Source organism: Varroa jacobsoni, unplaced genomic scaffold (assembly GCF_002532875.2).
Source record: "Varroa jacobsoni isolate VJ856 unplaced genomic scaffold, vjacob_1.0 scaffold_388, whole genome shotgun sequence".
In the NCBI taxonomy this organism is placed as follows: domain Eukaryota; kingdom Metazoa; phylum Arthropoda; class Arachnida; order Mesostigmata; family Varroidae; genus Varroa; species Varroa jacobsoni.
This window is the reverse complement of record NW_019213290.1, coordinates 228,658-254,738: the sequence shown is the minus strand read 5'-3', so window position 1 is coordinate 254,738 and position 26,081 is coordinate 228,658. Positions and strand designations below refer to the sequence as shown.

Genomic DNA, 26,081 nt, shown 5'->3' with positions numbered 1-26,081 from the left:
CATTTCAGGTGCGCGTACGTCAACCGTATGTCAAAGTTTATCATTGCGTCGATCTTCGAAAACGCGATTTCAAATTTACCTTAATATATACAAGGATGTTGCTGACATATGTATACTATATCGGTACTGAAACCAGCGATTTTAGTGGGCATCGGACTCGGAGAAGACGGTTTCACCTGCGGAACCCATTTGATCTTATGTGCTAATCCCCTTTAAAGGAGAATTTGAACACCTCAAATAACATCAACTCTTTATACAAAGTGCCTTGCAAATAATCATTCCATGGGGGGGCACGCTCACTGAACTGAGAGGTGAAGAGTCAAGTAAGCGTTGTATTACATACTAAATCGACAGATTGATTAAATACGTATCTCTCACTAAAAATGTAAAAAAAAAATTAAGTAAAAATACTAAGACCTCCATGCAGCTTTCATTCCTTGCCCTAAATATCGATATCTCAGGCTCGATGTTAGTGGCGCCACCTTCGGCACTAAATGGAATTATTCTACACCGAGTTATAATCCGTATCTTTGTCGATGAAAAATAAGCCAGCATGTTTATTGCTGAAGTAAACATTACCTTTCTGGAAAAATATCTCATATACAACAATTGGAAAAAAAAAGTCACTGAAATTAAATTCATCTGGTTGATTGAATTATTTCCGAGTCATTATATCCATATGTTTCAGATTCACGCAAGATGGGTATTGAATTGACCTGTAAAATGATCTGAGAAATAAACGAAAGCTTACTTTTGGTGCTCGCCTCTCCCATCTAAGCACAGCTCCACAATGTATTTTTTCTAATAATGATAATATAATTTTCTAATAATGTTCAAGACTGAATTTGATAGCTGAATCTCGATAGCTACCTTGTATCATTGTTTGTTTAAGATGAGCCGAATTGTTTTGTTCATATCCGACGAACAAACAAATCGTGATATTGTTGTTGTGTTCAGTTTTTTTTTTTTATTTTACTCGTGTCTGACGAAAGCCAGACGTTTGCTGATAGTAGAGCCGCGACTAGGTGCGGTTTGTTGACCGATATATAATCCCTTCACAACCGATGTTAATAAATAAGTTTTCGAAAGTACATACCTATGCAAACGTTAGCATAGGTTTTCAGACCGTCAAATTCTCTGCTCCGATGTCTAGATCAACATGTAAAAAAAACGCATTAGACAGGCTCAATGAGGAACTCAACAGCGCACTGTCGACGTTTGCCTCATTTTATCCTAAAGCCCCGCTGGCAGCGTCCGTATAAAGCATAAACGTATGAAAGCAAATCAGGTGTTAAGCACCGCCAAGAAGAAGAGGCCTGTTTTATACTGGTCCTTTGCCCTGCCTCGCCTCGGTTTCTTTCACTAGCACGATTCCCTTCTTTTCCCTCTACTCTCAAATCATTGACACTTAGCCATTCATCGTCTCTTTCCGCTTGTGTCCCTAGACTCAATCAGGTTCCTATTCATGCACGCGACTTGGGGCTTTCGTACTCAACACCGTTTTCATCCGACGAGTAAATATTCTAAGCTTCGAATTTAAACAACGGCAAACGATAAGCTGCTCCGAGAGATCAGCATTGTTCTAGCTTTTGGGCTTTAACCTGCCATTAATACTCAGCCAACAATATAGGACTGTAACGACCTAGCAATATACTGCGACCTTTTTTAGCTGTCCTTTGACCAACCTCCATTTAACGTTTCGAAAAATCCTCCGAAAAAGAAGGATGAGGATTTCCACTTCAAGTGTTTTTCTTTCGCATTAAATCGACTTCAACTACGTTCGAATTCGTTTGAATCGCCGCGTCGTCTCGGTTAAGACGAGTCGGTAAAAGCCGTACTTGGGTTCAATAAATTTTAAGCGGCGAGGCCTCCAGTAGAATAAATGGAATAAAATCGTGAGGCGCGAACGTGGATGCTTCAAAGCTGAGCTTTTTAAAACTGTTTAAGAGTCGACGAATTTTGAAATAATGATGGCAAGATGGGAGATTTAAAGGTGAGAAACAGTAATGCCTTCACTTGTACGAACTTTGGTTTCTTTTTCTTTTTCTTTTTCTTTATAAAGGCATGGACTGATGCATTTACACTACTTTTAATGCCGCTTGAGTGTAGAACTCATTAAGCTCTCTGGAAACAAACGAAAACCTGTCTAGATGGTGTAGAGCACGATGGCACTCCATCGATGAAGTCTTTCACTGTTCTAATAGATTAATTCAGATTCATTGAAAAAAAGAAATTTGGTAGAGTTGCACTCACTTTATACCTCTCTCGCGCCAGGTACATTCTGACGTTCCCCCAACCTCCTTCTTCCACTTCCTGTTCTTCTTTCTTACGTGTAGTGGTTTCGAAAAAGGTCGTTTCTTTCTATAACTCAGGCGTACGACTAATAATATCACTAGCGGCTGTCCACGATACATCGTGCGGTAAATAATTCTCTCTCGGAAAACTTCACATTCAAAGACAGTGTAATGTACCAGTGGACTTATTTTATATAGCGCACACATATGTCACGTTGCGATTTCTGTATTATTAGTGCGTAGGTCTGGCGCTGACTGTATCCAGTTAACGTTTGCGTGTTGTGGTAGCTGGGGTCGCCAGTGTTACGAGACCTGCAGGTCCGGGCTCAGGAATCTCGCCCAGTTTCCGGGTCATCAACCATTTTTGGTTGTAGCTATTCGTTTTGCCACTGCGGTGTAATTGCCGCTCTGGTTGGCAACAGGTCCATACAGCCCTTCAGATATCGCTCCGTTCGATTTTCCGCTAGAAGATCTTAAGGAAGCCTCCTAGTGAGCACGAAGGTCGCCTCAATGGAGGCAGTTTTATATGCTCTGGCTACTGCAACTTTTTCTGCCCTAACTAAGACCCATCTGTTCCGGTGTTTATTCGCCAGTATTCGAGCAGCATAGTCCGCTCTGAATTTTTCCACCGACCCTAAAGGGTATCTTGTGTCTTTCGAGGAATGTCATGTTGGGCATGAGTAGTTGACATCGGTGTGACGAGGCTTCGTCTTCTACCGTTACTCTTTGTGCTTCTTTTTTTCTTTCTCCTTGTGTATTTTATGTCTCTGAAGTTTGTTGCAGTTGCTCTTCTGTTGTCGTCTCTATAGTCTGCTTAATTAATTCCTTCTTCGACTTTTTTCTTGTCTCTATCTGGTCCGATGCGCCTTACGTTCGAGATCTGCCATAGAGCTTGTTTTGTACCTTCCATTTGGCAAGCACAGTAATACGGCTTCCTACTTTCATCACATTGCTCTACCCTTTGCTCTTTCAATTGCCCTATTTGCAATTCTTCGAAATCTACCTGACCCTCTGGTACTTGAAACATCGGGACCTGGGTTCATTGTTTTCGAGAACAGTAGATATTGCCAAGCCTTATTTTCTTTTAATTCAAGCAGCTCTTTAGCGAACAAGTAACGGAAAAACTGCTACATTCAACCGCCCATAATTTCTGCTCTTGGAAGCTGCCGTGACTCATTTCGTTAACTTTAATGAGGATACTTCCTTTGCGTGACTTGGTAATTCCACCCATTTTCATTTTTGGCTTTTTTGCTCTTAACGTTTTAGTATCTAGGGGATTTTTTCCACCTATTTCTTTATGGCTACACAGTCTTAGCTTTGAGTTATTAGCTCGCGACCCTTTATCTTCCTTAATCTTCTCACATTTTCTGTAGACGATGAATTCGTAGCTTCTGCCCGTTAGATTGATAACACATTGCCAAAGTTTATTTCCATCAGAGCACTTCGATTTCTGCGATATGTGTAGCATACGTATATATGTTTGCCTGGGTTTTTTTTCCACTTTTAGCGATGATTGTTCGAAGTACATTAAAAACTCCAACCACACCTACACCTAACGCTATTATTCCAGTCCTCATTGATCTGGGAGTAATTATGAGACGCTCTTATTTTTCTTTCTGATTATCTTGTACCATTTCACCGGCATCAATGCTAATCTAAAAGGAACTAAAGCGAGTTAGTGGTTAGCCTTTCTAAGAGTGCCTGGTCTTTGCTCGATTCCTTCACAATAAATATGCTTCTGATTTGTCCAATCACAGGGCTGTTCTTCTGGATCACCTTAGCGCCTAAACCTTCCTTTCACAATGACATCCGTTCTATCATCCTCCTGAAAGAATTTGCTTATTTTCTTTATCTTTCCATACTTGACCTCTTAGTTATATTGCAGGCAGAGAATGGATTCATTGCTGCTAATCTTTTTAGGCCTTATTGTTATAAGGGCCTCAAGCTGCTTTTTATTTTGGTATAAAAAAAAAACGCGTCTGTTGGAGATTTATGCATTTTTCATGTTGTTGATGTGCTTTTTCTTCCGGTGTGCTTTATCGTTTTAGTTTTTCTCTGAACTTTTCGTACACTTCGATTTAAGACCTTCAATAATTTTACTTTATGTACTAGATTTAATAATTTAATTTATCGATTTATTTATAGATATTTTTTCGATCCCTTAATTCCCAAGTAATTGTATCCCCGGATTTTCTGTAGTCTCTCCCAAAATTGTCGTTCTCTTTGAATCATACACGCTTATTCTTTTTTTCTTATTTGTCATTATTGTCTATAATACTCTATTTATTATTGTTACGTTACATCCTTTATTGTTTCTAGGCTCCTTGCCCATTCGGTTGTCACTACCATTGCGCCTGCAACTACGGTGACCTCTCAAGCCCTCTCCTGGTTAGCCCTGTCAGTCCACAGCCTTCCCTTTTTTTTTGTTTGCTGCTCCCTATTCCCTGCCAGTTTAGTTCCCTTTACATCATTGCTTCACGCATGCACTGCCTAATCATCGGGTTTCTGATATCTTCTGACGCGAGTGGTGGGTGCCAGTCACTTCTCGTAATGAACTTCAACAGTCCGCCCTTTTTAAAAGAGTTAGTTTTAGACATATTGTTATTCTCTGACTCTTACCGTCCCAATCTAACAGAGGATTGTAAGTGATCAGTTCAAAAAAAACACGACGCGTCTGATTTTAATAGACCATGGCAATTCAGGAAGCTATGAGCGATGGGTTTGAAGAACTCTCCTCTCTAAACCCGATGAAAACAGGCACGATCGCGTTATACGTCCGAAAGTAACTACGACAATAGCCTGGCTGCTCGGTTACCTTTTGTTTAAGTCAGCTCGAATACCTGCCATTTTGAAGGTTGTAGTCGCCACTGATAATACCTGGCACTCTACCTAGATGGTTCATAGGAGGGGTTAACACTTTCCGGTCAACCACGGTAGCGCCATGTACCAAAAAAGTACACAAATGTGCTCCGCTGGCTCACAAGTGGCTATTGAGCAGGCCTACCAGTTCACAGTCATTTCTGCGGCGTCTCAGTCAGTTCACGCTTCAACCATCCTGGCGAAAGTTTTTCTACTCTGTAGTGATGTTTAATGTATGTGTGAATTTTTCCTGGAGGTTCGAACAGTAAATTTGAATAGAATTTTTCTGTCTTTGACATAAATAAGCTTGATTTTACATACCGTATGGAAATTCCTACTGAAGGGTGCTGTTTAAAGCGGTGCATATTTGAGCCTGTTGACAGCTTTGGCCTAAATGTGTTACTACTCTGTTTTGACACCTGATTACTGGAAGCCTGTTATGTGCAGAAAAGCAATTGCACAGATCATAGCCTTAGATCGAGAGCAATTAATCGCTGTTTGATTTAATTGCACATTCTTTTTAGCTACGGTAATGAGCTCGACGAAGTAATTGTGCGCTTCATTGAAATTATTTCTGAAAAAAAAGACAATTAAAGAAAAAGTAGCTTTGGTCGGAGTTTTTAGTGCGAATATTGTGTAACTATGACTGGCACGAAGATAAATCACTTACGCCGTACTTTTCTAAGACGTAAATATTAGGTGCTTTTGCAGGTGTTTGATAACCGTCGGAACCGACGGAATACTGTTAGGTAATTTGTACCCGCAAAGTGCTGTGACGCTTGCAACGGTGACGATTGGTACGAGCGTTATTAAACCCACATTTTGTTGGAAATATTTTCAAAAAACCCAGCCACAGATTTTGTGTGACCCAACAGCAGAGATATGTGCATAAGAACATACAAGCACGGATCCTTCCAAGAGAGAATCCTGAGAGGCGTCAGATGATGGTTCTCCAGGAGTGATCACTGTGCACTCTATACGGCGAAGTACACTTCAGGCTACCATTGGGACCGCGTGGCCGCGCCGCCCTTTCCTTTTAGCCCTTTCCACTACCTCTGACCAGGTTCGACCCATATTGGTACGATCCAATCTCCATTTAGTCAACACTCACGAATCTCAATACTAGTCTTGGTATCTGCGTCTACTGTACAGGTAAAAGAGCTTCCGAAAACCCGTCCACACTGTCAGCAAGCAAGCACTCGATTTTTCACATTGGAAAAGGCGTCTAGAAGAAGGCGATGCTGGCAGCGCGTACCGCAAAACAAATGACTAGATGCCCGACAAAGAAGGGGCACAGGTTAAGTAAAGACGACTCTCATCTCTGTGGCCGGTTGGTTTTCAGGGGGGTGTGAAGTGCTCATAACATGACCCTCATCACTAGTCAGGCACCTCCCCCATCGGCGCATGCGCAACACCTTAAAAACACCCGAGTCTATTTCAGTCATGTGCTAGCGTTCACGCAGGCCGGTCCGGTGAACGGAACCGTGCCGAAAGCCCCGCCGCGTGCTGACGAAGCCGCGGGCGGGCGCTCGCTCGCTCGCATGCGCATGAAATGCAAACGAGGGGAAAACGATCTGTACCACCACTATTACTAATCTTGGATTTCCATCCACTCGTAAGGATCGTTTTTTCATTTAGTATTTTTTTCTCATTCTGGAACAGCTCTATCGCAGCAGCTCTAAAATTCATTTGTTCCGGGAGACAGAAATGCAACATGCACCAACGTCTGACGTCAACAAGAGCCTAGTGCTACTCATCTTGAGGCTTCTGAAGGTATTAAAGACGGAGGACACAACCAGGCGAGGAAAAACAACGACTATACGAACGATTCGTAACAAAGTGAGATTATAAACCACGTGCGTTGCCCCAAGTGAATAAGCCTCTGTGTGTGCGTGTGTGTGTGAGTGTGATTTATGAACGAAGACGCTTTTTCCGTTTAAACGTAGAGTAGGGATTTGGTTAACATGCTATATGCTTGCGTGAGTGCGTGCCTGGGAAATGAATGTACTTTCAACTATTCATAAATATAACTTCAATACGAAAGCGAACTTCTAGTTGCAGCAGCACGAGATAATTCATGAATGGTAACGACGATCGCGTGCTTTCTTGGTGTTTCGATGTCGTTATACATATGGGTAGTGTACAAGCTCTTATGTGATGTGATGTATGAGGTGCCGTGTAATACGGAATGAATATCCACAGCCGTGTCGACGTCCCGACCACCATCAGCCAGAGATACAACGGTTTCAGTCGAGGAAGTTGCTTTAAACGATATTCGTTTGTACAAACTGTATTCGTTTATGCATCGTAATGAAGTGCTTCCTAGAGAAATCTGAAATTCAATTTCCGATTTCTTCGACCTCCTACCGAGTTGTGACACAGAGCTGCCAGCCGCCGTGTCCTTAGGTCGAGCGTGTGCCAATGATTTTGGTTGACCTCTCGTTCCTAGAAATTAGTGACCTGAACATTATGACGATGCAAGTAGCATATGGTAATGACAGTATCACGAACTACAATGCACGCTACGTGCTCCTGGATGTATTGGCGTAGATGGAGTGAGTCTAGCGAACCAGTTTTTTTCGTCAGCGACGACAAGGACGTCATTATCATCGTCACCGTCAGCACCGTATAGTTCACTATAGAAAGTAAGCGGGGCGCTGACGCACTATCTAAACGCTGGCAACTCAAGTGGAAAGGAAGAAAACATGCTGAAACGTGTACATTCGCACATTAAGGCGCGGAAACCGGTCTTTCTCGATGTCGGCCTATCACAGGTACTCATGAGCACTATTTGATCCGTAAGCTTGGGTTTGTTAGATAAGATTTAATAGAAAAGTTTAATTGAAAACACTCGCGGGCTGGGTGGTGAAACGAAAAATTATCCATTTTTCGAAAAGCGTAGCAAGCTATTAAGTATAGAAGACACTAGTCTTCTATTGAGCTGAGTGTGCCACTGGAGTTGCACCATGATAACAAGCTTGTCAGTTACTGTCTGGGAACTAACCATGGTAGAATACATGTAGAAGCTCTATCTTCACGTGAAACTCGCGTAAAGTATGTTAATAAAAGGTCGAATTTGAATTTATTAATAATAAGTTATATAAACCAGAAGCTGGGTAATTGATGCATCCAAATGTATCAAACAATATTACTAAGCATTTTCCGTTTTTATTTACTTTTATCCGAAATCGGACTGCCGTGGTAATGGGTAGCACCAAAGCTGTCGTCATTTCTGGTGGTATCCATATGTCACTGGGATCGAACTTTAGATTTGGTTTTATACCATTAACGTGTCGTTAACAATGCTATAAACAGCACACACTCAGGCAGATAGCGGGTAGAGTGTACATGTATGAATATAGATACTCCGTGTTGAGTAATAACGTTTGCTCATCTCACCAGTCCGCTGGCGACATAAGTCCGCTACGATTATACTAGTATTGACTATGCCAAGCTAAAAATAATAAATTTTTATCTAGCAGCGATGTGTCCGCTGACATCGTTTGCATCGCCTATAGAGAAGTGTTATTATAATACGAGCACACTGTTTGTGAGGTGTAGCTCATCATCCTCCGGGCTTTCCGAGTGCAAACATCGTCTCTGTATCATCATCATTATTATTACCATGTTTGTGCTTACGATCAGAAAGCCCTGTACAAAGGTTTAGAGAACGGTTATTCTGCCTTTGGGTGACGAACGACAACAACGATGGACCCGTCCACAAGGCTGGCCTAGGCAGTAGTTGGCGGTCAATAGTCGATATGTCGTCGCTATTCGCCACCGATGCAGAACCAACGGTCGGACGGTCTTGGCCCTAACGTCTGTTTCAGGCCCTTTCACAGGGAGCTACAAAACCTAGAGTTATGCCAACGTGCGAGAGGAAAGCTCCCACTCAGTCGGGTACTTCTGGCCATGCGAGCAAAAGTCAGATTAAGTGAGGTTACTATCAAAAAGCTGACTAAATGGAACGAGCACGAACGTCGCTTACTCATACGGATCCGTCGTCTGCCAACAGCGGTAGCAGCGGCTAACGGATAGTCGCATGCAAGCGTACTATAGCCGGTCAATCTCCTGCAACGATGCGTTGGCTTTTCGGTTGCAGCACTCAGTTGCACGCTGTCTCTGCTGCAGCTGTTACAGAATAACAGAACGAGCAACAATAGCAGTGAACACGACCCGACCGTGACGAGACTGGTTACATTCTGAAGGCGCGCTTTGTCAGCAAGCCAGCAAATCGAATTCGATTAAATTCTTGTAGACGGTTACCAGTTGAAGGTGCATAGCACGAAAGCAGTCGCTGGACAGGAACGCTTATCGGAAAAGATGATCAATTTTTCTTTTTTGGAAAAATAAAATCAGGAGGCCCGTTTGTTCGGTCGCTCCCGCATTGAAGAACATCGACACATTGCGCCTATGACACATACCGACATGCATAAATGCGAAACTCGCGTGGCCCCGTCACCACTTGGAACGGTACGTTTAGGACCTAATGGCAGGTGAAGCGAGAAGTATGTCGCGCTGCACGTAGCGTATAGTACTGAGAACATCGTTGAATGGTAGAATGTGTTCAAGGTAACAGTAGGCAATAGGCGCAACGCATTGACTAATGTTAAGGTCTGCAGACAGGAGTGAGTCTGCGTATTTCTGAACATGTGTCGTTCTGAAATCAGTTCACATATTTTCCATTGGTTGAGCTCGAAAAACAAAGGTTACAATAGCGGGAACTACGATTTCTGAACTACATAGATTTACTTGGAGAACGTAAGCTCTAAGCCAGTGTTACAATGTGAGCTGCATACGTCTCAAGCTGTTCAATTTAGCCAAACAAACACTGAAAAACATTAGTTAGGGCAGTAAGTTTCGAGCCGATGACAGTTGCAGCTCGTGCTTTTACACATTTTTCAACGGACTACGGTGACGGAACTTGGATTTATCGGGGCGCATAATTGTTGCTAGATGAAATGGACTAACCGAACAAGAAGACTCTCCGTATGTCTGTCTGTCTCTCTCTATATCGATTGGTGTTCTAGCATCGAGTCGAAGCTATTGTCGATCTAGACCGTGATAGAAGGTAGATGTGTTGGTTATTTAATACTTAAATCAGAATCAACCCGTGGATGAAAGACTCGACGTAGTTGGAACGCATTCAATACGTCAGTCATTCGGCCCCCGAACTGCTTTGGAGAGAGTGATCAGAACAGGACCTACTTAGTATGTGCGGAATATTATTGCCAGGCCATATTATAGTTATTATCACAAACCAATTCTATTAATTAGAATGATAAGAATATTTATACGAACATCTTAAACAGTGGTAGTCGTACTCCACGGCCTGATTGGATCACTACTCAAGATGTGTTTGTCAGCCGTCGCTTGGAGAAATGGTAATAATCATAATTTTGCCGTGTCTGTTTGCTCAAATAGCAAGTCACATACAGCCCTGGTAAGACGTCACAGTTAAGTAACTGCTCAAAGTAACTGCTGAAGGCGTGAGCTTCTCTGCAAATATATACATATATGTATACATAGGGTATCAGTGCAAGAGCATCTACATGCAACCTTTCTTTTTCTTGTATCAGCTCTTTTTCTTTGTACAAAAACGGAATTGGGCCAAGTTTGGAAGATTTCGTCTTCCTAGTGTTTGTGGTAGCGGCACGCAACGAAATGGGTTTGAATCGACCTTCGCGGAAAGCCCTTAACTTGCCCTAACTTGCTGTTCTTTCAGCTAGATTTTAGAGCGCCTTTGCTGCGAATTTTCCGAGACATGTTGTTAAATCATAAAGGGCATTAAAAGGATTTGAAAAAAGTCGAATAAGTATGAAATCTCGTTAAGTTCACACCCAAGCGTTGAGGTGAGTCCTTGGTAAAACGCTTAGCAGCAGAGCTAGAAAAACCACTTGTGGGTATGTGACGTCTTCAGATCGAATCTAAGGGGGGTTTTAGTACTGTGACTGATAGGATACGAATGCCTCGCACGCAGTTTTGGATTGCTACGTTGCAGATAACAACTGGGGGTGCAATAATCGTGCTTGTAGTCTACTTCTTTACAAAAACCATATTTCAAACTAACAATTGTCATCTGAGCATTAAATTAGACACAATTGTAAAGTGACGGTTCCATTTTATCCGAATATTATCCGCCCCTATATATTCATACTCAAACGAGGTCCTTACAGGGCACCATATGACGGTATGCTACAAGTGATAGCGATAAAAAATAACTTGAAACACATAGTTCTGCGTCTCCTTACAGGTTACAGCATACCTAAAAAAATGCCCTCTGTCTCCTTGTTAAATGGCACAAAAAGGTGTATTAGACCAAACAACTTTGCAATATTTTGCATATTACAAGAACACTGCGTGTAGATCCACTATGTTTTAATAAATAATTTAAAGTAATAAATACAGACCCTCCGGCGTCGCATTTTCTTTTGTGTCTATCTGACTATAATTACTACACTAGCCATTACTCATTCGAAGCTTTAGTTCTGCACCTGCAATAAATTAGCTGATCCGCAAAGAGTAACAGTTTCCATATAGCAGTTGGATGAATGTACGTCTTTTTTGAGTGATGTTGGTTGTAAAGTGAGAATATTCGCAGGTCGTCTTTTTTCGTTCCCTGTAACCAGCAACGATGTACGTAAATAATGATTCCCTTCGTACCCCTCTCATCGGACCGTCTTCTCTTCCTGTCTTGTGTTACTGACGGTCCTATGAGAGCCGGTTAGTCTCCCTCTCATACAGCTACGGCTCCGTTGTCCACCGAATTGTCACATTCAAGGCATATTGAAAGCCCCCAATAGCACGGCGCGCCCATCGCGGTGGCTTTTTCGGGAATTTTTCGCTCGTCACGGGTTAATTTGCGTAGACAGTTCCAACAGTGAGTAGAAAAAAAGGAAGTGTTCTAGAAGCAAAGGGTGGAAGACAGTGAAGAACTACGCCTGCTGCTCGATATAAGGAGCGGACTGACAGGTATTTTCGGTTATAGCATCGGTAGGTCGCGTTCAGATATCAGTTCGGAGCACGTCTTTCTCTCCCATGGCCGGACCGATAGGTCTTGCTAGACCGGAACAGTCCAGGTCGGTCTAAAGCAACCTAACTTGCAAGATTTTCCACGTCATCGGATAGCGTAATTAAGGCGGCTAAGACGGCTGCTGCCGTCTACTACGACGAGTTTACTTTTCTACTCGTACTATTCGGCTTTCTAGACTTTCACAGGGAGTAATCAACGGGAGGGTTTAATCAAAGCTCACACCACACGCATTATCGATATGGCTAGTTAGTGTTGCATGGCTGCGCGCTACGAGCGCAAAAAGCAAGAACGCACATAACTCTTCAGAGGGAAACGAACACTTCATTATATATAGATGAGTCGGTCTCCCGACAGGTGCTCAACAGACGGCAATAGCTCGATCGATCGATCATCTCAAAAACTGTATGCAAGCATCAAGAACTAAGGTCATGCAGTGTTTGGATTCGCACGCAGAAAACTTTGCCGCGTTCCAGTTCTTACTAATCATTTTTATCCCCATTGATATCTACCTCTTATGCTAATGCTTCTACGTTGTTTCATGACGCTTCTGCTCTTTATCGCTATAGCCGTGACCTATAAGGATTTACAGCATATATTTCACCTTCATCCTGCTTTCCCAGTATACAGGGCCGGTGCTCCACTGTTCCACTTTGGCCGTTGGCGTTTTGCTGATAATAGGAACTAAATAAATAAATAACTAGGGTAAACGGGGCGACTGTAAAGTACGCTCTTCAAACCGAAGGAGATTTAGCGGTCGATTTGTAATTGCTTGGCTTATCTCTCGTCTTGGTCGTGGTCGTTCTTTCTCAGTACACGCAAATGGAACCAGATCACAAGAGAAACCGTGGGCCAATTTACACGAACAATCGGTAGCAGTAGCCTGTAGTAGATAAACGGCCAATCCAGCAGATTAGCGGTCGTACTCAGTCCTGCACTTAGGCTAGCTGTGTCTGAAATTAGTTGAATTCATTTCCGCAATGTATAATCCTCCATTACTATACAGCCATTGTGCGTTATAGCAGCTTATAATAAGCCTAGTTTCGGGGAGCTCTCAAATGTTCGTTAGGTACACATAACCGCAAAAAGACTGAAGCCAGAAGCATTGCTCTAAGACTGTGGTATGAGCTGTGTCATATCGACCAGTGGGAACCTTCATGATCCACTTCCACACTTAACATATCCATAGAATTACTATTATTGACCTTGAGTTAATGTGTCCTTCGAAAAGCTGCCCACAGATTGACTTGTCACACAACATGTTATAGGCAGCTGTTTGCGTCCATGTCGTTATGATTAGAAAGATAGTCCGAGTGCGCTCTCTTGTCTTTTCTAGGGCACGGTTACTCAAGAAGGAAAAACAAATATATTTGGTTTTTGCTTTCTGCCGTCACGGCCCCAGTTGTTGCCGGTAGACATTCAAGTACAGGTTGCGGTGCGATCAGTGGCGACATAGAGAGGGCATCTGCTGTCTCTTACTTTACGTAGAAGATACAGCTTAGATAATTTGCCACTATCTATGATACATTCGTTTCTATTGGACGTACTCTTTTTGTGTTTACATATTCGAGCCAATGGTGAATCTCTGAAAGTAGATATACGAGAAAGTAAAAGCTAATGTAGTGAAAATGATTTGTCGGGTAGGTTGCCGATGCCTAAACAGTTAGGTTAAAATATGTAGGTTACACTCAATATATTACTCAGCTACATGTAAGTAAATAACGATTTATGTCATGTATTTGGATATCACTAATCAAACGGCACAATACAGTTGCAGCAAGCTTTTTTACAGACAAAGACAAAAAAAAACTTTTACAAGATTCCGACTTATATATATATATATATATATATATATATATATATATATAGATAATTTCATTACCTATAAATGTGCGGTAGTTTATATCTAAACTAACCTGATCCAACGTAATAGCAATTCTATCTTTTGTGATACAAGAGCACTTTTTAACCACGCGTATATCCATCCTATGTATGAATTTAAAAGTAGCTTTGCCAGATTTACCACTTTCATCTTTTACCATTTGTAGACTATGAGGCAATACATTTAGAACGCTGGACTCATGAGATACTAGAGCCTTCGAGCGGCATGTGCACGAATTTAGACTGGGTGGTTCAGACAATTATACTTTTATTCGGAAGTTAACAAACTGGTCACGAGAGTGCATCATCTTCAATGACGAATGGTTAGCTTTGGAGTTTATTGTTGACCTTAACATGTATGCTCCACCGTTTAAGCGAGTGGAAACCTCAGAACTAATTTAAAGTGGATCATCCTGCAAAAAATCGGAACGTCAAATTCATCGTTCGGTGCTTTGTTGGGCAGAGCCATAGGACAACCGACCTATCACACCGCACTCTAGCCACAACAGTCTGATCATAAGAAGACACTATCGAAACAATGTTTCAGCAAAAATCCACCTAGAAAATACTGCTCCGTATTCCTTCCGTAGCTATTCCTGTTTTCGGTTGGGACATTGACGAGGAAACACTGGCGAAATTGTATCGGAAACGATCTATAACAATGTGATGTCCTATAGACGGAAGATACTAAACATGTTTGCATTGTGAACAGCAAAAAAAATAAGGACAACGATCGAGTCGTTTCTAATGCATACTCTTCATCGAAAAAAACAGGCTGATTTTATCTATAGCACTGCCATTTGAGAGTGTTCCGTAAAAGAAATACTGGGTATCTCGTGTCGGACAAACTTCCCAAACTAATCAGTTGTGCATGGGCACTAACGTCACTATTTCGTAATTTGAATTCGTCTATCCAATGTTGCTTTCTCAGATAGGATAAGACGGATGGCCGCAACGCACGATACATGGCTACATACACGGTACATCATTGCTTGCGATGGAATCTGAGGCAACAAGTAGAAACGACAATATTTATGTTACTTCAACACGTTTCGGTCTATCGAATAGGAGTGGTAAAAATTTTAAATTAATAATAGAAACATTTTCTTTCTATCGAAAATTTACCGAAGAAAATTAATGAGGGACTACGAAACGACAAGTAGTTTCAATAACTACTTGTCAACTACTAGTAGCAATAATGTAAAAGTAATTCATGACCATATTCATAAAACGCAGGCGAAATTTGATGACCAAAACACATTAGCTCATAATAGTCCTAAGGGTGCCATATACATTTAACAACGAACGTGTTGGCCACCAAAAGGGTCTATGCGGTGCACTGTGCACGATGTAAACCCTCGAATACATCCCGGACGCCCCCGGGAACACCTTAAGAAAAGACAGGGAGATTTGACAGATTGCCATTGTATATGCTTAGCACGCTTAAGATTTCCATCTGTGTTCTTCTAATGTATGCCTTTACGCAATCTCCCGGTTGGTCTCAGGTGCATTTAGCGGGCGTCACGGAAAAGAGAAAATACACCAGTTTCCGCTATCAAATGGGCTTACTACATACAATTCATTTATCCATTAAAAAATAGAAACATACGTCGTTAGGTCAAGAGATAAAAACGCACAATAACAGCGTATTCACTGTTCTTCAAAACCAAGTTGAAGCCTGTATAACTATTGCGGTTAGATTCTAGTATAGATAATTAACCGTGGTCATTAATTATAGTCCCACGTAACTACCATGGTATATCTAGCTGGAGCTGCTCTATACTAGAGCCGCTATAGGATTAGGATTATTCGCTGATAGAGCAAGGTTTGAAGAGCGATAAACTGGTTGTCGAATGTAGGTGATATCCACTCGGATTAAGTTTAGTGACCAGGTATGTCACTGTATTAGAAACGAAATCGTATCTTCTTTGTATTTAAGTAAAATTCAAAGCTTTTGACAGGCGTACATTGGCATGCACCTAGGGTAGTCTACCTAGCTTAAAGATAGCGACATTTAATGTAACAGAAATACCTAGTGGCAGTAACGTTCCGTTGAAATTTATAGCGAGACAATCGTGACCGTGGTCCTCTGAGTATCCACGTTCCTGTCGGATAGAATACATATAGCATGTGGCGTCAACAGCTAAAAAAGCCGCAGTCTGCAGCGCTAACTTTACATTAAACTCAAACGACGAAACAAAACGACGGGTTGACTACCTGGTACAATGGCGTATCGTTATTGGTGCAGGCAGCATGATTCGTGAAAAAATAGACCGATTCAATTGCTTGAAAAGATTAATTGAGCTTTGTGGTGGACTGAAATAGTGTCACTTGATGGCCTCGTCCAGCGTCTTTAAGAGTTGAAAAATTAGTTGAGCTCCGGATTTACGAATGATAGGCTTCTGTCACAGACTAATTCTAATGCGTAAGTTTACCCCAAACGCCGATATGCCATGAATTGTGGCCGAGGTTGGTGTGATTCGAGTGGAATCAGAAAAACCTATAAAAGTTAAACCTATCGGGCGGTACTCGTCAACCCTGAGGACCATTATTGTCAGTTCCATAGAGTTAGCTGTTACAGATGTATCTTGCTCACAATTCTCTACCGCCAGTCTCACTATTTGCTTTCGTTTGGGGGACTTTTGGCCGGCACAATGAGAATAATATCAAGCGCTATTAGTCGCTTTGTTTTTGAACTATCATCGCCAACATTGTGAGGAAGCGAGGACCGCATTTTCTGAACCCCTGTCGCATCAATCTCACTGAGTACCTCACACCGTGTCGTTCCCGCTCGCTGGGTTCCATGACATTGCTTCCTAGACCTTACGTCCAATTCTAAGTTCATAGTCGTCTCAAAACACCGCCCCATCATCCATCTTTTTAAATCATCCGCCAATCCGTCTCGATCGTTCAGTAAGCGCAAATCACCGTGTAGCCTCTTGCTCTAACAGCCTTTGAGGCGCGCCGAACCTTCTTTAGGACTACCATCATACAAGCCTGCTTCGCTTTCTAGATCAGCCGGCCTATGCCAGGGAAAGGGCAAAGGGCGGTAGGTAAGCGAGGACATTAGGAACGGCTAGTTTGACTTGGGTTATAGTAGTAATACGGTAGCTCTGCTATTTGCGCATGTGGCAGACGATGGAGCTGCAGTGTTTAACTGCACCGCAAGCAATGCATACATAAACGGTGATCGCTGGGAACTGGGAACCACTATACTTAGAACGGTGCTTTACATACGGATCGTGATGATGATCATGGACGGAGGGAAAAGATAGAAGATCGGGTACACGCCGCAGGCAGATCGTTCGTTCGGGACCGGTCCGACTTTCGGCCTACGGCTTGTGGCGACTTGGCGTTTAATGTCTGCAGCACCGCCCACATACATAGCCCCTTACGTAACCTACCGTGAAGGTTTCGCAAACGTCAGACCATATCTAGCAGAAAGCTCAGCATGGGCTTTGAAGAAAATGACTCAGCAGGAATGGTAACTACACTGGTCTGGACATCAGATTGGGTTTGGATCGAGTAGAATCGGTCAAGACGGTTCCGATTCGTTGGAACTACTTATGTTTACTGCATGAAATAACGTTACGATAAGGCAAAACCGAAGTCCTTCGGAAAATTTACGTAAGGTAGCTAGAAATGGCAAACAAAGGAAGGAACGAAAGATACAACCTAATCCGTAATACTGACAACTATTATATGAAGATCCTCAATTAATATATATCCCTGTTCTATACGTGAATTGCGCGCAACTGTTAAAGTACAGGCGATAAGGACTTTCTTAGTAACAATTAAGTTGTTCATTTGTCACGCAATGAAGTACAACAGTAGATGGATAATTGGTTTATCCATTATGACTTTTGTAAAACAGATGGTTACACCCAGGTGGGCAATGTAAATCGAAGCGAAGTCACTAAAGCACAACCTCTGTAAGAACAAATTCAGAACGTGCTTTCTACAGCGTACACTTTAGCATGTACTGCAGATTCTCTCGTTATCTCGAATCTGCAGCCATATCCTGCTCTACGCACTTTTTTCATTTCCTATTTTCCACCCCATAGATTGATGCAGATACGTATGCAGGGAAGGTGATCGGAAATCTGCTGTTCTATTAAGACTATCGCCGCGTGAAAGTCTTGCAAGATCTGGAGCAAACGATAATAATGGCAAAAACATATATGGCACGAGATGATCGCAGCTGGCTGTTTGGTGTAATGGCAAAAAAGTGCAGACAGAACGCTTCGCTGCTGGTTTGTTTGGTCGTCAAAGCACCGCTGGTGATACAGTTACGGCTGCAGTTGCTTCGTGAAGCCTACTAGCAAACGCGTGCAATTGACCCACAGCTCCGAGTCCAGGATGAATCAAGCTTAATATAGTAGGCCGCAAACGACGATAACTCTCATTATCGCCACAAACAATTATTTGCTACGATGCAGGCAGAGTAATTTGACTTGCCATACTATCAAGTGGCCAACAAATGCTTCGATGGATCGGAGATAAAGGTACGATCTGATGTTTACTCGACATTAGTACTCGCGCACATTTCTATATAAGTGCTACTTCTATTGCTGTACATCAAACCAGACAGGTATATATGACTGTATAGGTTCAGCTAGATCGAAGCACGATCGTGGTCAATGTGCGCTTTGTAAGATCATTGTTTATGAGATAGGACAAAGCTCAACGAAAAGACAAAAACGAACCCGCGATTTAACAAGGATAATGCTAGCCCCGTGCCTGCCTCTGTCTTCTAGAGGTTGTCGCACATGCCGATAATAGTGTAATAACAGATGCAAACGTAGTGGTAACCCAATTTGATATTAGAGCCTCACGTCTCTACATACCACACAATCGACGTTGTTTTTCTTTTTTTTTTTTTTTTTACTACAACCTTATATCGTATATGCTGCTTGCACGCGAGGTCTGTTGTTGGCCGTCCGGACAACCGCCTGTCCTGTTAGCTCCCTTCGTCATTTCGCCGCAAGGAGAACTATTCATATACTCCGTCGGCCATCCGGCGTCCGCGTTACCTAGCACGTTTGATACTAGTACGAGCTTTAAGATTTTTCAAGTAGTCTCTTTTCTTACGCTCGAACGACGCTGGAATGCAAAGATGTTGAGAATCTCTTAATCAGGGAACCGCTTGCTAACTTCAGTTCCCCCGAATACTGTGTAACGTTGCTGGAGTCGGCTGAAATGACCTAAAAAATTTGGTGGTGCGTTTTTTTTAAATCCGGAGAAGATTTTATTGATCTAGTTGATTGCTAATGATTTTTTCTTTATCACAGGGGCCATTTGTACAACACACAGATAAGTCCTTGTAAAGAATCCCAGTCTTCATGTCTAGACAGATCGAACTGTAGTTGGACTAGCAGTAGTTGGGTCTCTAGTGAAATGCCAGTACATGCAACGGCTAAATGTAAAATATGATCTTTTGTTTTATTATATAATTTCATTGTAAGATAGCTTACAGTTAGATATCGTATCGATAGGTATGAAAAAGAAAAAAACGTTTAAGGGCAACAAATTACTCGAACGTCTAGCGCGTAGGATTCTTATGGTTGACTGAGAGTGAAAAGTAACTTTGGAGTTACTACCGCGCGTGGCGTTTCTTTTTATTAATAATTCTTACTTTCTACTTTCGATATGATCGATTTTCAGCCGTGCATTACGGACTAGCTAGATGAAAACTTCTCTGCTTCGTCTAAGCGTCGCCCAGATACAGAGTTTGTATTGCATCGCAAAAGCTGTTGGCCGGTCAGCTGGTTGGACCAATCTAACGATGCTGCGCCAGACCACCATCGTTATCAGCGGTTACTATGAGCAGCTACCCCTGCTACTGCAGCTGCTTGTAGAAATTGTGAAGGGCAATGGCTATGGAGGCGATTTTCTTTAACCATTTCGTTCAGTTTAATACACCGTGCTAAATCAGTTACGTCCTCCCGTTTTGTAATTCTTTTGTACTTCGATACATTGCCCCCCTTTTCAAAATCCTAGCCGTGTAAGCAGGCAAACGCTAATTCTGTTTTTCTTTTCGGGCCTTAATGGCAGAACTAACAGTATATTGAAAAGTTCCCGACCTTTCCATAACCCTTTTTAAAGCCGTGTCTGCTGTTGGCCCCCTCTAGCTGCTCCCTTTGCTCAGATAAGAACGGCATTGGCGTTCGGTTTCACAGCCGTGCTTTGTTTGGTGGACAGTCATCGCCAAATAGGAACTATAGCAGCTATGAAGATTTTCGCGGTAATTTCGAATCTAACGAATGCTTTCTGAAATCCTTATATGAGGTGCCCGACTCAGTCTATTGTCGGCGTGAGTAAGAAGTATATAACGGCTTCTGTGGATCCCACCGTGTAAGGCAGAGCAAAGGACCCCAAACAGGTACACCTTGTAAGGTGTGTAGGTGTTAATGAGATAATCGGGGGCTTTGCATAACGAACGCTGAGATACGTGTGAATAAGTGGGACTGGCTATCAGTGATGTATTAATAGCAAAAAATCATAGATCAAAGCGAACAATGAATCAAGAGACGCATTTTGTTTGATTCGTTTTTTTTAATAACAAAATATTAGGTAAACTTTCATCTGGCAGTGCGTAACCTATTTCCCTTAGCATTATCATTAGTTTGTATCTATTCGACTATCCACGAAATTACGTTTATTAGCGCCAACGGTTACAAGTCGCAATTTAGATATAAGATAGTTACCTGATAAATATTTTTTGATCTACAGCATTTTCAGTAGAGGATAGCAAATAGGAAAAATCGGGATAACAACGTGAAGCGAGTTTTCTTCACAGAAAAATATATTCATAGCACAGGTGACAATTGGGAGCTGTGAAATTCGTGCGCGTACGCCCCTAGAAAATAGCGATTTTAATTTAGTTGAACACAGTCAGCCCAAGTTTAGATACAGATTTTTTTTAACATAGGAAACTATTCGGGCTACCTAGAAGAAGTATAAATTAATAAGGTTGCCAAGCTCATTTTAAATCATTTGATTACACATATGGACTCTTTGGGCAATCCACGCAATCGAACCCGATTTATTTACCTAATAGGCGACAACCTTGCCTCTATATATAGATTTCGCCATTGTTTAGCGTTGCTTGAGGCTGGTGTATTAAACGTAATAGCATGGCAAGATCTGGTTCCTTTTCCAGCTAAGTTAATTAACTTAGCCGATGCTGGGCGTTGCTGTAAAAAGAGGTTTAGTAGAAGTTACGTCATCCTCGGCGGATACTTGATCTTCACGTTACTTCAACTTACTGCTGACTTTCTCATAGGATGTTAAACTTTATGCAAACCTTACGAGTATTAGATCATAAGCAGTCGATAGTGAGAAGTAATGAAATCTCTACCTTTCCCCATGTATAACTACCAACACCGGTTCGCCCCATGGCAACTAATTTTTCATGCTCTCATAGTTTAGATTGCTAAAAGCCTTTATTGTAACGTATGATATACAGCAAGTTCACGTGGGAGTCGCTATGCGGCCCTGCCGCTCCAAGTGAAAAATGCCAGCTTATTAACTGCCTTCTGACTGATTCCCCGGCTGAAAAACCGTACCGTCATTTTGTACAGTGAGACCTCCGCGCGCCATCATGGCCGTAAGTAATACAAAAGATGCACTTAACCCTTGTCAAGTGACCGACCTTTAAGCGACAGCAGTCTCCAAGACAAATTCAGCTGGGCAGACCACTTGCCGGCTCAGGCTTCCGTAAGCAGTCTCGAAGTTACCGAGAACTGTTCGACTTTTCCCCAGGGCTTTCTCGCTGTGCAATTAGAGCTAGTGAAGCTGGCGTCGCCTTTCTCTATTCTGTGTGGAACGAGCAATGGTAGTAGCAGCTGAAGTGAAGGAGATGCGCATTGCTGCCCCGGCCGTCATACGGGTGCCTAACCTTCGTGTGATTTGCTTCATTACGACGGTCCGTTTGCGCTCGGCAGTTTCATGTTGTCCCGACAGGACAGAGGAAGTCCAACTCTGCCATAAGGCTAATACCAGTAGCAGCCAGCCAACGCGTGTGCGTACGCCAGCCAGCAACCGCTGCCCGTTCATATGGGACGTAGACGACCTAAAAGAAAAAAGCAAGACCTGGCAACCCTGTCGATTTGCCTGTCTAACTGTCTGAACTACTCTTGAGGACTGCGGTGTTAGGTGCGGGGTTTTATGAAGGGATAGGGATAAGATTATAATTCCTACGAAATTAACTACTTTTTTTTTTGTAAGTGGCACGAAACGAGCGATGGATTATAATCGGCGGAAAGAGTTTTAGCATTCCAAATAATGCAAAGGTTGCGGCCCGTGAGTCGGAATATAAACAGATGATGAAAAGGCGGAAGATGGCCAAGAAGGAAAAGCTTGTTAGATCATAAGAAAAGCACTGTTTGGGACTAATTATTGCGGATGTATTAGAAAGATCACCAACGCAAACGAAATGGAGGAGAGAAAAGATTTTTGAACGTTACATAACGAAATGTTCCTTTCTGAGCAAACAATAATAAAGGTATGATCCTTTATTTCCTCGGTGAACAATAATTTACCTACATTTATTTCCTTCCTTCTGTGTAATAGTAGGCTATATCTTGTTGCCAATGGAAACGATAAATAAAATTTGGATAGTGCAGGAGTGTCAAATGATAATGCTTCAGGTCAATCTCAATTGATAGCGATAGGCGTCCAGCTTCCTGGCAAACAGGATTGTGCAGTAAAGTGGTGACCGGAATCCGCAGTCTCAGCCGAACATGGCCAGAGTAATAGGCGTTTTGAAAACAAAGGTACGTTACTACCGAAGAGGACTCTTACCATCGAGCGAACTGGCACGTTACAGTTTTGTGTGGACTATTCTGTCTGGCATAAGGATAGATAGCTGTTACACGTTCCTAGTTTTCTAAAGGCTCTTTAATGACCTAGGGAAAAGCCTGATGCGAACGCGACAAAACAATTGTTGTTAAAGTTTTCAATTCCGCTGCCTCGTATAGAAAAGTTCTGTCATGTTTAACTACAAGATGCCTCCAAACAGAAAATGACGAACATAGCTTCACCTGAAAGGAAGGAAATACAGGGTTTACTTAGGTTTGATGAAATGGTAAGACAAGCTGGGCCGTAGTTTATGAGGTTAAGGTGGAAGAAACCGGGAAGCTCGTACTGAGATAGGTCCTGACTTGAATCTTGGGGAATTGAAAAAGAAGTCAGGGGGAGCACGGTCAGCATAATCCCATAATAGTGCACGAAAGGCTAAAATGTCACAGCTTTGATATTATTGTATATATACCGGTAATAAAGCAAGCATAGACAAGGACGATAGGTTTTGACCTTCAGTGCGACTCGACAAGATGCTAGTGAATATATAATTTTATTTTAGATCACTGATCTTAGTCAGTTTTATAAAATCAATCGAATTACCAAATCAATCGATTTCCCTCTTCTATTTCATTGGTCCTTGAACCCTTCTGCCCGTGTCTATGCGTGCACTCGTGCATTTTGATAATCGTTGAAAAACTGAGCGTGTGCACTGCGGATAGCGTCAAAAATAATTTCCCGCTGATTTCTCTTCCATTGAATATGTCGCATTCGTAGTTGCGGTAAAATGATGTGTGTTATTGCCGTTCCTTCTTAAATCATGTACTCTAAGCTGATATTACTGTGATATCCAAACGTCGTTGGTCGGAGAGCCAAAATATCGAGGTCGCCGCTCCCTGAACGTTATTAGCGGCGCCATCAAGTGAAAGAACGAATAGTATATGGGACAGTGTCTTTCCATAGCGTATCACGACCACAATTAGTATCAAAAGGACAGCGGTCAGGCAGACGGACAGATGGGCTGGCATTCGGCGATTCGCGCTTTTGGCCGGTCGGTCGAATACAGCTAACTGAGAGACTTCCAGTATCAGCAAGTCAACGTTGAACTAATCGTGGTAGGCGCTTTGGGGCCAACGTTACCACCACTACGGCTAATGATAATGATGACAAAGGAAGCTACCCGCTCGGCTAATTTGTGGGCGCCAGTCTGCCGTCGCCCCTCGTCTCTCGCTGTTAGCAGGAAGCCAGTCGAATCTGAAAGATCGGATAGCTTCCTATGGTTCCATATTGTAAATTCTGGTTTGCCGCACATGTGCTCCAGTGTCATATTGGAAGAGAAAGAAAGATAACGGTGGTGCGAGAGTGTTATAGAAAGGCGGTACGGACTGCAATCTTATACATGCGCTTATGGGTACAAATTGCTGTATTGATGTCCAACATACATAAGTTTATACCTTCGTATAGCTCTGCACTATGCCCCTTCCGTTGCAGCCTGATTTGGCGCGAGTGATGCTGTCATCATATGCTTCGCGTGCCCTGGATATTATAGCTGGGTAGCCTCTTAGCGGTGTGGTGTTTTACACAGGACAGACTGCTTCATATAGACACAATGAGGTATACCTCTAAGCGAGCAGGGCTCTGAGGGCGGCTTCGATAGTAAAAGCTTGAGGGGTGCCAACCCAGCGATATCGTTCGCGAAATATCGCATGGCTAGCTGGCTGTCTGGTTTACTGCCTGACGATACAGCTCCCTGCTTGGTTATTTGTGGAATATATGTGGCCCGAATGTATATTAGCTAGACGCCCATTTATGGTAAAATACAATTGTGTGTGGCAAGTTCCCTGAATGGGGTATTGCAGCTCTCGTGGGCGTGTGGCTAAGCAAAGTTGGGAAATATTAGCCGAAACCTAATTCGCATTACAATATACTTATAACCTGGTCTTATTCGCTGACTAAATTGAAGAAAATGCATAAGAATGCTATCGAATTAACCAACGCTAATTTTACTCAAAAAGGGAAATGAAAAATGCAGGTTTACCGGTATGGATACTCAATCGAGTTTGTTTATTTCGCTGTGGTAATTCGACGGCTTACTAGGATACATCTTTTAAGCATCGTTGTTCGTTTGTGTGACGTATTGCGTCGTATTTTGCATTATTCTTTGTAAGTTGACCACAGCCTCCCCTCCGGCACAACTTAGCTCTCCAGGCTGCCGTAGCTTGCTAGTACTGATATTATCCACAACTTGTTCTTCGGTTCTCGTCATTGCCTTACTACTGCCTACTAGCCAAGCACTTTCCTCTAATTATTTTAAGCGAAAGACCTTGACCGTTCATTTTTTCCGTTATCTAAGCGTCAAACAGAAAGTGATTCATAAAAACGGAACTCGAATAAAAGGAGCCAGGGACGGCCATTTCTGTTAACGTGATGCAAGCGAGCCTAGCTGAGAGGGTACGGAGAGGGTCATCCCTCTTAAGAAGTGGAGGAAGGAATTACTAAGATGGAGAACAGAGACGGCTTTTCTCGGTTCAGCTCGGTTTTACACATCGGTCAGAGCGAGAGGTCCAAATCTAAGATTCGAACGGGGCAATGCTGGGGGGCGAAGGACTAAGGACAACGATAAATATAAGACAGGGCAGTATTGTAGGGCAAGAGAAAAAAAACACTACAAATGTAAGAACAAGGCTGGAAGAGAAATAGGCGAGGCACCGAAGCATCTCAGAGGACATCACAGTAAGGAAAGTGTCTTACAGGGGTGCACATTTAGGAGACAGGTATGGCCAAGACAAAACGGAGGGTTAAACGGGGAAGAAGTAAACACTATGTATGTCTGTTCCGAAGCTACTGAAGGAACTACGACAAGTTGAAGAGAGAGCAGCGCTGTGTAGTGTGAGTAACTTCGAACTTTCGATCTCAGTTTGAACCGATGGGTCGACTGACAAGAACGCTAGGCTAAAAGAATGGGTCAACAGGCAAATAATTGGAGAATGGAAAGTGCAAGCGGTGACTGCGCAGAAGCTGCGATCAGAATGAAACGCAGGCCAGTCGTGGAAATAGTGGGCCGGGACGATTAAGAGGCAACGGCGAGATATAAGAGAAGCACCGAAATTGACAGTAGAGCGAAATGAAGGGTAAAGCAAATCGGGTCGAAAGGACCCCGTCCGATAAAAATGCCGAGGACCTCATTTCAGACCGAAGTCCAGGCCAAGGTCTCT

The 26,081-nt window shown here is 42.6% G+C and overlaps 1 protein-coding gene and 1 long non-coding RNA gene across 2 annotated transcripts in view; both read left to right on the top strand.

Annotated features, from left to right (window-relative positions):
• Positions 1-26,081, top strand: part of LOC147753557 (uncharacterized) — an 89,343-nt gene that overhangs the window by 25,020 nt on the left and 38,242 nt on the right. The window lies entirely within an intron of this gene.
• LOC147753558 (uncharacterized) overlaps positions 7,560-26,081 on the top strand; it is a 33,939-nt gene continuing 15,417 nt past the window's right edge. The window contains exon 1 of the long non-coding RNA XR_015310812.1: positions 7,560-7,927. This is a non-coding gene — a long non-coding RNA (uncharacterized LOC147753558). The remainder of the gene's footprint in view (positions 7,928-26,081) is intronic.